General features: G+C 27.6%; 1 long non-coding RNA gene across 1 annotated transcript; it reads left to right on the top strand.

The window, feature by feature from the left end:
* The first annotated feature begins 2,185 nt into the window (after positions 1–2,185).
* On the top strand, positions 2,186–4,829 carry LOC114316040 (uncharacterized). The gene is made up of 3 exons (XR_003648044.2): positions 2,186–2,384; positions 3,957–4,025; positions 4,564–4,829. It is a non-coding gene; the product is annotated as an uncharacterized LOC114316040 (long non-coding RNA).
* The last annotated feature ends 10,988 nt before the right edge of the window (positions 4,830–15,817 follow it).

The following is a 15,817-nucleotide window of genomic DNA, read 5'->3' as shown; positions in this document are numbered from 1 at the left end:
TAAAACTTAATAACCATCCATTATATGATAACCACCATAAAATATCTTTTAACAAATACAAACATCTATTACATGATAATCATCCAAAAATATCAATAAAAACAATCACCCATTACATGATCATCAGCAAAACACATACTAAAAATTAATTTGATAAAATAATAAAAATGTAAAAGATTTATCTTTTTTATATAATTTTATCTTTGGTGGGTAAAAATAAATTTTAAAAATTCAAAAATAATTTTTTGATATTTATTTTTGTCAAACTAGTTTATATTTTATCAAATTAATAACTTTACCCTTTAAATGAAGTAACAATGTCTTCAATTATTCTTATGTGAAACGAAATTTAAAATATAGGGTCAAATGTATCACAATTGAAAGGTTAGGGACCAAAGTGACACAAGGTTCAAACTACAAGGATCATCAATGTAATTTGCCCATTCGTATTAGATTTCAATAGTCACTCTATTCAACAAATTTGATGAATTTTTTAATCATGCAACTAATAATGCAAAACATACATATAATTGGAATTATATATTTTGATATTTATTACAAGACAAACATGGACAAGTGAGATAATCAATCCTATACTAATCTCATAGATTATTAATCCCCTCACTATTAATCCTGATAATCAAACTTACCATTTAAGTGTAACTAGATTAAGTGAATTTAAAATATAAAAAAAAAATAACAATTAACATATTTAAAAAATTCACTAAAAAAATTACGTATTAAAATTTTTTAAAAAAAATTGAAAATTCTAAACCAAACAACATTGAAAAAAAAATCAAATTCAAAAATATTATAACTTTGTAGTACAAGAAAATGCAATCCATAATTTGCCTATTGTGGATTCACTCTCGGATACTTTGATTTTTTGAATCGCTCATCTTATAAAGTTAACCCATATAAAAAATTAAGTTAATTTTGATTATTTGAATCGCTCATCTTATAAAGTTAACCAATATAAAAAATAAAGTTAATTAAAAATTGATGGTAGTCACTGTACTTCTAACGGCCCCATCATGTATAATGATTAGTACTTGATTAATTAAGGAGATTTGGAATTTAATTGCCGAGTTTTATAATTTAATTTGGAATTTATAAGAATTGTGGAATCTGATTCATATATGATTCTATTAAAAAGTTATTTCGAAATTAGAAATTAAGAGTCCAAATGGCTTAAGGAAGTAAGATTGAGAAGTTAAATCAATTTAATCTTAATGACGGACCCATTTGGGAGTTTAATTAAATATTCGATTCAGTTTAGTAAAATTGAGATTCGGTTAATTAGATCCAAATTGGAGAAAATTAAGTTAATTAAATTATAAAGATTGAGAATTGGGATTATTACGAATTAAATTTATTTTTGGGGTGTCCAATTTGAATATGTAACTTAAGTGAAGGAAATTTGGAGCCTTTCGGGAGTTTGATAAAAATCTGATTCGGATTGATAAAATTAAATAAAATTAATTGGGCCTTAATGGAAGTCAAATTAAACTAATTAAATTGTGTGGGATTTGTAATTAGTTATGATTAATTAATTATGTGCTAACCCAGATTTATTAAGACTAAGTGTTGCTTAATTAAAATTAATCCCAAGCATAAATTGCCTTATGGAATAAACTAGAATTACAGGTGTGGGTGCACTGAGAAATTTAGGTGGGTGTACTGAGAAATCTGGTTGTGATGTGTGCGTGTAAGGTGAAGGCAACAGATAATATTTATATAAATATATTAATATATGAGTTCAAGAAAGTGTATAGCTTCATTAGGCGAGCAAGGATCCTCTAGAGTGATTTTTCCCTAAAGTTTCCTAAAGTGTTACAGTGTATGGTTGAGATTTACTGGCAAGTCACATCAATTTTTCTGATGTGACTTGCCAGTAAATCTCAACCACACAATATAACACTTTAGGAAACTTTAGGGAAATTTCACTCTAGAAGATCCTTGGTGTCATTAGGCTCAAAACAACATTTGAAGGAGAAAAAAAAAAGGAAAATGAGTGAGAGCACTAATTAGTGCTATCACTAATGATGTGGCAGTGGGCCCCACCAGGAATGATTTGATGTTTTAGCCTTGGTGTTGTATTTTTTTTTCCTTTTTCATTGAGTGTCATGTCATTAGTGGTCTTTTTAGAGTTCAAAAATTAGTGATCTCTATCATTGTTGAAAAAAAAAAAGGGGGAGGAAGAACAGCCGAGAGAGAGAGTGTGGGTTTGTGTGTGTGTAGACTGCTGGGAACAAAGGAAGGAAAGAAAATCTAACTAAAGGAAGAAAGGCCAGGAAGAAAAGCAAGAAAAGTCCAAGAAAATTTAAAGGAAGGCTCAAGTTTTTGGAAGGAACCCAAGGAGAATTAGAAGGGATTCAACTAAGGTATGGAATTTATGTTAAATGTGTAGAATCTTTACATTATACTTGAAATTAAGGATGAAATTGGAATCAATAGCAAGAAGATGAAGAAAAATTAGCTTAAGTATAAGATTATGGAAATTAAATTGAAATGGGTTACATGCATGTGGATGGTTATGGAAATTAAATTAGAAATTAATTATTGGGGGTTTGATGTTGTGATTAAATATTTGAGTTTGATTTTCTTCATCCTTCACATATTTGAAGTTTATCATTACATGCATTGTAAATTTTCAAGATTTTATAATTTAATTCATATTTTAAAGTTTATGAGCTTGAGATTAATTTGTGATATAAATTAAGAAGTCAAATTATAAATTGAGCTTGATAATGGAAAATTGGTTGGATTTGATAAGTGTTTTATACATGCATCATGGATTTTGAGGAATTTAAGGTGAACAATTTCATGTTTTTGAAGAGAAGAAGGAATAAATTTTTATTAGAAAAATTAAGTTTATGGAAATTTGGGAGTTAATCCTAAAGTTAGACAAGTTCTTGATTTTACTATGAAAGATAGGAATTGGTTTAATTTTAATTTAAAAGTTTTATTCAAATTAAAGAGTATGAGTTTATGGAAAATTAAACATTGATTTAATTTTGAATATAGAAAATTAATTAGTTTTGATCTTAATGTCATACATGCAAATACTTTCCTAAGAGTCATATAACTTCAATTTCATGTACATTAAAAGGAATTAGTAAAATGGTGTAGAAATTGAATTAGATCCAAAATCATAGAAGTTAATTTGAAAATAACTATTTTAGGTTTGAATTTATTTGTCTTATATGAAATTGAGTTTCAATCACACATGCATCATGAATTTGCAAGAGTTTTGGGAGTCTAATTCATGTTTTAAAATTTGTGGGTTTGATGGGGAGAAAATGAGTTAAAACTAAATTTGAACAAGTGGAGCATGATTCTGAATAAATGATTTCTAATCGAGAGTGTTTGCTAAATTATCCAACGGTTCTCCGTTTTTGTGTACCAAAAGTACATGTTTTGAGGCTTTGAATACCAAATTTGAACTTCAATTGCAATTTTGGAATTTCAGAATTTACGTTGTCCGCTCGAGCGAGGAAAGTCTCACTCGAGCGTAAAAATCGAGCTCCCAAAAGTTTTTCAAATTTTACAGTCCGCTCGAGCGACCAAAGTGGCGCTCGAGCGGAGATCCATTTTCAGAATATTTTGGAAAATTGCATTTAGTTCACATTTTTATTCTCATCTCTTTCCAAGGCATTCTAGACATGATTTATGACTCAATAAAGATTAATAAGCTACCAATCAACATAGATTAGTTAGTTGAAGAATAAATCATTGATCTAGTGGTAATTGTTTAAGAAGCCAAGTAAAAGAACAATCTATTTGGAAGAGAAGGGCTTAGTAATGAAAGAATATGTAAAATGAGAACCTGGCTTATTTGAATGAGAAAGAATCAGCGTAGTAGAACTTCGGACTATTTAGACAGAAAAAGACTAGAAAAGTCAAGTTTGATCAAGGAAGGTATTTCAATGTGTTTATGTTATGTGCTTGTGTAGGTCACGCGCCATTGTCTGCTTGGTTTATCTGATATGTCCAGTCTGTCTGATTTTCTTCTGCAGCTATCTGTGAGTAATAACTTAGTAAAGTTATGTTCAACTGTATCTATTTTCTGTGTGATAAAACAAGATCTATTTTTCGAAATGATATATTCTGTACAATGAATGCTTGTTCAATTTCTGATATGTATTTGTGACATCCTTAGCATCATGTGATATCTATTAGCTGTTACCCGATATCGGAGGTTCCTTTATGGAACTTATTTCTGTCTGCACTCTGTTACCCGTACTGGAGGCCCTATCACGAGGCTCAGCTTCTGTTCTGTTCTGTTCTGTTGCCCGGATCCGGAGGTTCCTTTATGGAACTGGTTATTCGTAACCTCAACTGTATACGTTCTGTTCTGTTCTGTTCTGTTAATGCTAATGAATGTATCACGTATGCTTACGCATGACTTATGATTTCTGTCTGTATATGATCTGGACAAATTATGAATTTGATATGAAACTGAATTATGATTTATGAATTTGTATGAACTCATCCATTGAAACCCCTTTACTCTGTTATTGGTCACTGAGCTTTCGCTCACAGTTTATATTATGTATGTAGGTGAGCCGGTACGTGATCAGGTCCAGAGTTGACGGCCTTCATTTCTGTTTTTGTCAGCCAACCATTGTGCCTCCCGTAGAGGTTCCGAATATGTCAAGTGATTGTTGCGATGTGATTTAAAGTTTTAGTTCTGTTTTCTTGTTTGGTTAAACAAGTCTTGTGTATTTTGTAAAAGAGGCTAAGTCCTTTTTGTTTGATCTGTATATATATTATGACGTAGGGACGATGTGTATATATGTATGTAAAAAGTTTAAAATTTTTTTGTCTCATATAAGTCTGCACAGCTCAATGGACGTTGTATATTTGTTATTTGCTTCCGCTAGCCCCTAATATTATGTTAATCTGTCTCAGAGGCCTTCGGTAATTCCAGGATTACTGGCCGGTTACGATGCTAAACCTATAGGGACGGGTTTGGGTCGTGACAGTACTAAACAAGGCTTGGATATATTCATGATGTTATTAATAGTATTCACATCAAAAAAATTAATTAATTAATTATCCACTTTTTAATTATATTTGTAATCATAAAATTTTAATTCCACTAAACGTAACCCTAGTACTCACCCCAACCACTACCACCACCAGATGATATATAAATTATGGAAATTGTATCAATTCAAAGATGAAAAGTGTGATTGAAGGTGAGGTGGAGTTTGACAATTGTGTTTCTACTTTTTATTTGTAGGGCATTCGGGGGAAAATTTTAATTTTAAATTTTCCTTACCCAAAGGTCCAACTGCTATTTCATTCATCCATAAGGACAAATTGAGACAAAATGACCAAAATGCCCCTACATATATATATCATATATACGACGCCACACACCACTCTCTCTCTCTTTCTCTTCCTCTCGCTCTCTCTTTCTAAACCCAACCATCTCTCCCTCTAAACTCTCTCTCATCCGTCACCAGTCATCCGCCATCAGAACCATCGTCGTTGGCTTCATGTCTCTGTCGTCCACTACACCATAAGAACTGCCACCGTCTCTTCGACTCCTTATCCTCTCTTTCATCGTCGTCTACGATAGAAAGACAAGAAAGAGAGAGATCTGCAATCACGTCGATCACCTCTCACCTCCGTCACCGCCGTTTGTGACCTCCATCGTAGAGAAAGAGAAAGAGATACCTCATCATCAATTGGAGACCTCCTTCATCCTCACAATCTCTGGCGACGAGATCTAACCATTGCCAAACAAGATCTAGTTGCGTAGTGAATAGATCTAGTATCACCGCTGCTCTGCTCTTCCTCCGTCGTTAATGGCGTTGAACAATCGTCGCACAAGATAAATACATACATACACATAGACATACATTCTGTATGTAGGTATGTATGTATATGTGGATATATATATATATATATATATATGTTTGTGTGTGTGTGTGTGTGTGTGTGTGCGCGCCTGTGTGCGTATGTGTGTGTGTGTGTATGCATATATATATGACTCACACATATATGTATATATACATGTATATCTTAAATGTGTAAGTGTATGTATATATATATCGGTATGTGAGTGTATGTATGTATATTTATAAGTGTGTAAGTGTATATCTTTGAGTGAGTGTATTCATGCATATCTGTAAGTGTGTGAGCATATGTATGTATATCTGTGAGTGAGTGTGTATATATATATATATATATCTGTGAGTGTATGAGTGTATGTATGTATATTTGTGATTATATATACATATGAGACAGATTTAGAAAAAAAAAATAATGTTGATGTTGATGATAATGATGATGATTGCAACAGATAAATAAAAAACTTGACACAAATTTTAAACAGATAGATATAATTTAGGAAAAAATTGAATAGATGGATAGAATTTGAAAAAAAAAAAAAATTGAACCAGATAGATATAAAATTGAACAGATATATAGAATTTAGAGAAAAAATTAAACAGATAGATAGAATTTAGGAAAAAAAAATGAATAGATAAGGGAAAAAATTGAATAAATTGTCAAAAAAATTTGAACAGATAGATATAAATTTGAAAAGATAAATAAAAAATTTGAACAGATATATATAAATTTAAACAGATAAAAAAAAGGTCAAAAGGTAAAATTGAAAACAAAATATTTTCTAGGACCTCTGATCAAACTACTTCCCAAAACGAAGATTTTTCACCAATAAAAAATATTCACTGGACCCAATCCCTTACACCCTCCTCAATTTGAATTTATTACCAATTTTCTCTTATTTTTATTGCTATTGTTTGGTTTTTTAGAATTTAAAATAAAATTAATGTATTGAAAAATTCTTTAAAAAGTGAATTTTTTATTAGCCCAAAAGTTGGCTTTCGATAGTTAACATTGTTCGCCTCTTGTTTTCTTAGGGAAAATTAGTCTAAGGTCTCTCTCTCATTTTTGGTAATAAAAGAGATCCACAATATTATTTTTTGATGTCTAAGGTCCCTTAACCCACACCCATCTATTACAGAGAAATTTGATATTAAGAAATCTCTCTCTCATCCTCTCTTTTTGCTATTCTCTACATCTCCACCGAACCAATCTCTCAGTTTTTCGCTGCTACTGCGTTTGGAATTGAAAATTCCGGTCTTCGTAACGCTAACTCTTTCGAGAGAATTTAAGTTTGATGATCCCTTCACTGGAGCGAAAGACTAGAGAGAGAGAAAGGTTGGGTTGGTCGATGGTGAGAATCCTGTGTCACGACTTTCAAGAAAAACAGAAACTAGAAAACAAATAATAATATTAACAATTATGCCCAAACAAACTCCATTGATTTCAGTTGCAGAGCAAAACAGAGCTTTTTCAACACCTGGACTTGGTCCTTAATGAAATTTATAGATCCATATATATATATATATATATATGTATATATGTTGAAAAACAGAGCTTGTTATTACAATCCAGAGAAAATTATAATTATTACAAATTTCTCCACACTTTTATTTTATACTTTTTATGTGCTTTTTTATTGAACATGTTATTTTTTGTCTACTTTTCTTGGCAACCAAACAAACTTTATGCTTTATGGTTCACTTGAAATCCAGAGAAAATTCAGAGAAAATCTCTAGACTGGAATCCAAAGCATTTCTCTAGCCTTCCCAGAATTTCTCTGGAGAGAAATTCTCTAAAAAGTCCAGAGAATTCTTTAGATATATGTATATTGCTTGGATTAATGTTCATGGTAAGTAAAGAAATTTATGGGTATGTTAGTAAAAATTGTATTGTTAGCTTACGTATTACACAAAGTCAGAGAAATTCTTTGTGAATAGAGCCAGAGAAATTTGTGAAGTCAGAGAAATTTCCTAGATCAATGTAAAAAAACAACTCTGCTGAAAATAGAGTGAATTTCTCTGGTTTCAATCCAAAGAATTTCTCTGATCAGTCTGGTTTGGAGAGAATTTCTCTGGTTTTGGACCGGAGAAATTTATGGGTTTATTAGTAAAGATTGTATTGTTGGCTTATATATTACACAAAGTCAGAGAAATTCTTTATGAATAGAGCCAGAGAAATTTGTGAAGTCAGAGAAATTTCCTGGATCAATGTACAATCACCAAGGTCTGTTCATAAAAAACAACTCTGTTGCAAATAGAGTGAATTTCTCTGGTTTCAACCCAGAGAATTTCTCTGATCAGTCTGGTTTGGAGAGAATTTCTCTGGTTTTGGACCGGAGAAATTTATGGGTTTGTTAGTAAAGATTGTATTGTTGGCTTATATATTACACAAAGTCAGAGAAATTCTTTATGAATAGAACCAGAGATATTTGTGAAGTCAGAGAAATTTCCTGGATCAATGTACAATCACCAAGGTTTGTTCATAAAAATACAACTCTGCTGCAAATTGAGAAAATTTCTCTGGTTTTAATCTAGAGAATTTCTCTGATCTGTCTGGTTTGGAGAAAATTTCTCTAGTTTTGGACCAGAGAAATTTGTGGGTTTGTTAGTAAAGATTGTATTGTTGACATACATATTACACAAAGTCAAAGAAATTCTTTGTAAATAAAGCCAGAGAAATTTATGAAGTCAGAAAAATTTCCTAGATAGCCACACAAATTTTCTCTCTACAATTTTCTTTGGATTTCTTTGGTACTCAGAGAAATTTCAATTTTCTCTGGTTTGAACCCAAAGATTTTCTCTGGAGAGAATTTTAATTTTCTCTAGAGAGAATTTCTCTATGACTGAAATTTCTCTGGATCGATGTTGAGGGACCTTAGACATCATGAAAATATTTGATGTCCTTTATGCTATAAAATCTTAATATCAGAGACTTTAAAAAAAAAATTCCCTATTTTTCTTATTATCAGCAAATAATTTTTTTTAATTATTTGCTATATAAAAATATTATGAAAAATAAATAAAATATATATATTTGATAAGTTGTCGAAGGGGGTGAACGGTGGAAGATGGCCCAAGATGGTTGCCAAACAAGTTTTTTGTTTCTAATTTCTAAAAAAATTAAAATCAAAAATCAAAACATCACTTAATTATTTTTTTAAGGGTTAATTATTTAAAAGTCATATTTATAAATGCTATGGTAATTCAAGTCCAATTTAAGATTTTTTGAACTAATAAGGTCTATTTAGTAAAACTGATAATATTATGAGTTTTTCTTAATTTTTAAAATTAAGAACATTATTAATTTTGCATAGTAATATTTTAGATAATTGTTTCACTAAATAATGAAAAAAACAAAGTATGAGATTAAACATTTTTACCCTTCTACTTATTGGTTTGATTCAACTATTCAATAAAACCGAGAATATCAACAGTTTTTTCTAGTTTTAAAATTGAAAACATTATCAATTTTTTCATTTTTTAAATTTTTTTTAAATTTTACACATCAATATTCCATCATCATACTTTTTTATAGACACAAAATTTTCAGTTTTGCACAAAAAAATAATTCATTTTTTTCAAAGAAAAAACATTCATCTTGTTTGGTTCATATTTTCAGGATTCACTTTTTAGAAAATTGATTTTTTTTTTTTGTGTTTTTTTTTCACTTAATTTTTTTAATATTCTAAGCACTTTTTAAAAAAATTTAGATACACCTAAAATAAATACACTTAAAAAATATAATATTTGTGGAAAATTTTTTTTTAGAAAATTCACTAAATACCAAAAATACAAAAAAAAAAAAGAAGAGGAGAATTCATTACAATTTTCATATTCTTGTGTATTTATTGATTTTTTAAAATATTTTTTCATAAATATTTTACTTTTAAGTAAGGTCCATCTAAAAAAGTTAAAAAAAAAATTACTTAAAATTTTAAAATATTCACTAAAAATAATATAAAAAAACTATGAAAAACAAAAAACTCAATTTCTAGAAAATTGAATCTAGAAAGTTGAAACCAAACACACTTATTAGTTTTTTGTTCACATATTTTTCTTCTAATTTTTTTAATTTGAAAGTTGATGTTTTAAAATTTTGAAAATCAAAATAAATGTCAAATCATCATATTTCTTTATAGATAATTATAAATAATAAACAATCATTATTTGAAAGGGAATTTTTACTATTAAAAATTTAATGAGATTTAAAGGTTTAAAAGATCTTAGTTAGAACTTAATGGAATATAAATTCATAAATTAGAACTTATGTGTAAATGTCCATTTTTTTAATAAAAAATAAAAGATCTTGTTGTTTTAACCAAAAATAACTTGGGGAAATCATAAATAAATAAATAAATCCTAAAGTTTGATCCTTATAACAAAATAAAAGTTGAGTTTTTAATTTTATTAATTCAAACACTGATATTTTGATTTATTTTTAATTTAAATTATTTTTCTATTTTCGTTAAGTAAAATTAACCAAAAAAAAATAGTATTTTAACCATTAAACTCAATGTAAACATACATAAAATGTCTAAAATATAATTTTTTGTTGAATTTGATGACTAAAATATCATTTTTTTATATCGATTTCACTTAATGAAAGTAAGTAAATGATTTAAATTAAAAATAAATCAAAAAATTTAACCGATCGATTTGATTATTTACAGGGATGATGATGTACTCGATAAATTTTAAAATGTGAACAATTTAAATTATCAAAACGGAACCCAAAAGTGGACCTACTAGGCTGGACAACACCTCTTTAATCCGATAAAGAATTGGATAGAAACCAATGCCTTTGCAAAAAAAACACTAAGCATAATGTCATTAGCCAATAAAAATTGGGAAATCATTCACTCCGTTTGATTTGCAATTTTTAAAAATAATTTTTTGAGTTTCAATTTGTATTTTATATTTTTATTATTTTTTAAAAATATTTTAATCAATTTTGTTTAGATTTTAGATCTACTTAATCTTGATACACTAACAAATTATAATATTTGTACAAAAATCATTTAATTTTTTTTTGATACAAAAATGTATTGATTTTTTTATATTTTTTAATTGGTGAATTTTTTTAAAAAAAAATCACAAATATTATACTTTTAAAGTTTATCCATATTAGACATACTTAAAAAATTTATATATATATATATATATATTTAAAAATTCAATAATAAAAAAAAACTTAATTTTCAAAAAACAGAGATAATCAAACAACGTAATTATAATGTTTTAAAAGTAATTACAAATCAATGAAATTTTTTATAAATATTAATAAATATAATTATAATCATATATATATAAAAGGGAAAATTATTTCTCCTATCATGGAAACTTGTTTAGTGTGAAGTTCTGTGAAATTTCTTATAGAGTCTAAAGTCTTATTTAGATAGGAATGTATTTCATGAGATCCTATATTGTGTAAATCAATTGTAGTAATGGAGTATTATATTCCTACTTTGCTCCATTATTGTACGTTTTATTCTCTCTGATATATCACGTTTGGTTTGGTATGTTACATAGGGATGGTCATTTCTCCCCTCCCCCATCCCGTCGCGCCTTGCCCCGTATCCCCTGCCCCGACCTGCACGGATTTCCTTCGCCTCGATTAAGAAATGGCGTGGGGACGAATTTTGCTTCCCCCACATCGTTCCAATAGTATCTCGACCCAATTATATTTATTAAATATATTTATAATATATATAATATATTTATTTTTCATTATAATAAAGTTAAAACACTAAAATATTATACTTAATATTAATTTTTATTCATTTATTTTCTATCTTATATAATATAATTTTCATTAAGTATAAATTATTATTCATAATATATATTATCAATCATTTTTATTAATATTTTCATTTTTTAACTTAAAAAATTAACCCACCTCCCGCCTAGCTTCCATCACCCCTCGATTTACCCCACCCTCGATATGATACGAGAAGGGAGCAAATTTCTATAAAATCACGCCCAAATCCGACCTGTGAGTATCCCTATATGTTATATTTAGGAGGTTACAGTTGTTAATTGAAAATTTAAAATGTGAACAACGGTGGAGTATGAGAATGCCATGTTGCGTTTGGGATGTTACATGTTACATTTAGGATATTACATTATTCATAATTCATCGGTGGAGTATTGGAATGTCACGTTGGGTTTAGAATGAAAAGCATATGAGAATGTCATTGTGGATTTATGATGTTACATGTCACATGTCACATTTACATTGGGTTTGGGATGAGAAACATAAGAGAATATCACGTTAGATTTGGAAATGTCACATTGGGTTTGGGGAATGTCACATGTTACATTTATGTTTTGAATTTCAAATTTTCAACTATATAGATATGATCACAATTTATGGTAATATTGAATTTCCCATATATGATATTGCCATTAATCAAGTTATTTTGAATTTCTTAAGCATATGAGAATGTCACGTTAAGTTTGAGAATGTCACATTGGGTTTAGGATGTTACCTATTACATTTACGTTTTAAATTTCAAATTTCCAACCATATAGATATGATCACAATTTATGGTAACATTATATTTTCCATATATGGTATTGGCATTAACTAGGTTATTTTGAATTTCAAATTTCTAACTATATAGATATGATCACAATTTATGGTAATATTAAATTTTCCATATATGGTATTGTTTTAATCAAGTTATTAATTAATTAAGATTGAGGGTAAATCTGTCTACAAGAAAATCACAAGACCTATTGGGTTATAAATTTTTTTATAGGACCATATTTTATATAAGCCTTTCAAATAGGACTTATAAATAATTTAACCTATATAAAAGTAATGTTTTTCCCTTTCTTAGATGACACATTCTAAAAACTTTTTTATAAAAAAAAAAAAATCACATCAACATCATTTTCTATTTACATATAACATTCTACACAAACCCAAACCCAAACCGAAATCCAATTTAAATTATACTAACATTACTTATTTTATGTAGACTCGTTGAATTTATTTTATATAGTTGATATTTTAATTTAATTAAAAGTGTGTTTATTTTACAATATTATAATTTAAATGATTCACATCACACTAAAATCTTAATTTCAATATGATCTTAAAGTGATTACAATCCCGATCCTACTAAAAAGATTTTCTTATTATTTATTTCTTATATATATATGTGTGTGTGTATATTTATATTACAAATTTGACAATAAACACTTTTTTTCCAAACATCTCTTCTAAAATATGTTAACATAAAAAATACATTATACCAAATTTATCATTTTAAAATTATTTAAAATACATTATTATTGTGGATAATTTCTCATTTTCTTTTACATTCGTTTGACAAATTAAAATTTTAAATTAGAAGTCAAAAAATCATTAAAAGTGATAGTAAATATAATTATACAAAAAAGTCAAAGATTTCATTTTCTCTTCTTTTTTTTTCACTTTTTTTTTTTAGTAAAAAACTAAAAAGTAATCTCAAACATACTAAATTTTTGTTATCTCATATTTTAGCTAAAAATTTAAAAAGTTACTAAAATAAAATGTTCACAAACAATAAAGTAGGATTAAATACACTTTGCCTTTTTTGTGTTTGGTCACTTTATTATTTTGGCTCTTAAAGTTTAGTTTTTTTTTCTCAGTTTGGCCTTTTTCATGTTTTAAGTTTTTTTTTTTAAAAATTTACTCTTAAATTTGATTTCTGTTCAAAATTAGACAAAAAATGCCACGATAACTGTCACATAATATAAAAAATTATTATATTGAGATTTGGATTTGTGTCAGATATGTGAGTTATATATAATAAAATATTTTTATGGTACGCGATTGTTGATGTTTATTTTCTACCTAATTTTGAACGGTAGTTAGTTTTAGAAGCAAATTGAAAAAAAACTTGAAACATAAAGGATTAAAGTGAGAAAAAAAATATATTTAAAAGCCAAAGTTAGACTGTGACGAACATAAAAATAAAATTTTAAGATATTCATTTTGATTTTATGATCCGATTAATAAATTCGGATCTTACCTAATATCCCAATTTTAATGGGTATGACTCCTTTCCATACTCTTTTCTTCCATACTCCTTCATACTTTACTTTTTTGGTTTGATTATAGGTCTATATTGATAATCTAAACTGATGATCTCTTAATTCCAACAATTTAGATAAATTTTTGTAAAAATCAATTTCGTCAGATATTTCTAGATATATGAATAAATTGCATCTTATTTTTTGAAATGGGTGGTAATTGTTTGTTTAAAGTTAAACCTTTAATTCTATTATAAAAAAAAAAGTAATTTGTTTATGTATTTATCGATATTCAATAAAGTTGATTTTTTGCAGATACGACTTTTATTGTAAGATTTGAAAGATAAATGATTTAAATTATTATTGTAGACATAGAATGGAATTCAAAAAATAAAGGGTAAATTACACTAACACCCTTGAGATTTCTGTTTAATACAAATCCCCCCTCATATTTAAAAAATTACACTTCTAGATTAAAATGACATATTTACCCCTTAGCCTTTATACATATAAAATAATACAGATATTTTGTTCATGTCATTTCAAGATAAATAACAATCATCTTCTTTGGTTTGACTCACACAAAAAATTAATTTTTTTTATTTTTCATGTTTTTTTTTTTATTTTTACTGAATATTTTTTAATGTTTTAAGCAACTTTTTTTTTTCCTTTAGATACACCTAATCTGGATATACTTAAGAAGTATAATATTTTGTGGTTTTTTTTTAAAATTCACTAAATACAAACAAATAAAGAATACAAAAATTCAATATATTATCTTATTTTGTTGTATTCAATGAATTTTGAAAAAAAAAAATTGTACAAATTTTATACTTTTTTAATCTAGATATAATAGCGGAAATAAAATATATATATATATATATATATTTATATATAAAATTTATACAAAAAATATCATAAAAATGTTATGAAAATGATATTGTTGTAAATATAAACTATGTTTATGGGTATTTTGTTTTAAGGCGAAAGATCACCATTAAGTTATATCATTGTGTTTGAAAATTTTATATAAAATTTATGTTTATATATCATCACTTAATAAGAATATGTTGAGGTAGAATTTACTGATGGAAAGTTAGTGTTTTAGGAAGTTGGTAAAAAGTTAATTTTTTGACTTTTGACTTTTTTGATGTTTTTTTTGGCAAAAAACTGGGTTGTTTTAGGTAAAAAAAATTGACTTTTTTGGCTAAAAAAGTTAAAAAACAAAAAAGTTGACTTTTTACCATTGTTGCCAAAACAGTCATGATGATAGGAAGAAGAAATGATAGAAAAAAATAACAAAATGATCATTTAAAAAATTTTAAGACATAACATGAGCAATCTTTGAAATAATTTGTAATATTACAAATCTCAAGAAGAAATATAATTTTTTAAATGTGAGAAAAAATTTAAATCAAACAAAAATGTGTCACTATAATTTGCTTTTAAAAATAAAATATACAAAAATATGGAGAAAGTATTGAGGGAAGTTGTTTGGGATAAGCCCACATGTGGGCCTCACAGCAGCAAAACACACTCTCTCCCTGTCTCTCTCTTTTGAGACAAGACTACCCCACCCCACCCGACACGAATCAGGATCCTCTCCTTGCGGCCTCTGTCCTTGCGCCCGTCTTTGCAGGCCTTCGGGTCTACTTTTAGACCTAATTTTGATAATCTGAATCGTCATATTTTATGATTTATACAGTATATCATACTTATAAAAAATCAAATTGATCGGATATCAGAAAGTATGTGTTCGAAAAATTGAACTAAAAATTATTTTTTAAATAATTTAATAAACAGTTTTCCGAACACATACTTTCTAATATCCGATCAACTTGATTTTTTACAAGTATGATATACTAAATAAATTATAAAATATGAACAATTCGGATTATCAAAATTGAGCCGAAAAATAGGCTCGAAAGCCT

The sequence above is a fragment of the Camellia sinensis genome, chromosome 4 (genome assembly GCF_055761805.1).
Source record: "Camellia sinensis isolate YWXY chromosome 4, ASM5576180v1, whole genome shotgun sequence".
NCBI classification, from domain to species: domain Eukaryota; kingdom Viridiplantae; phylum Streptophyta; class Magnoliopsida; order Ericales; family Theaceae; genus Camellia; species Camellia sinensis.
This window is presented reverse-complemented; position numbering and strand designations above follow the sequence as displayed.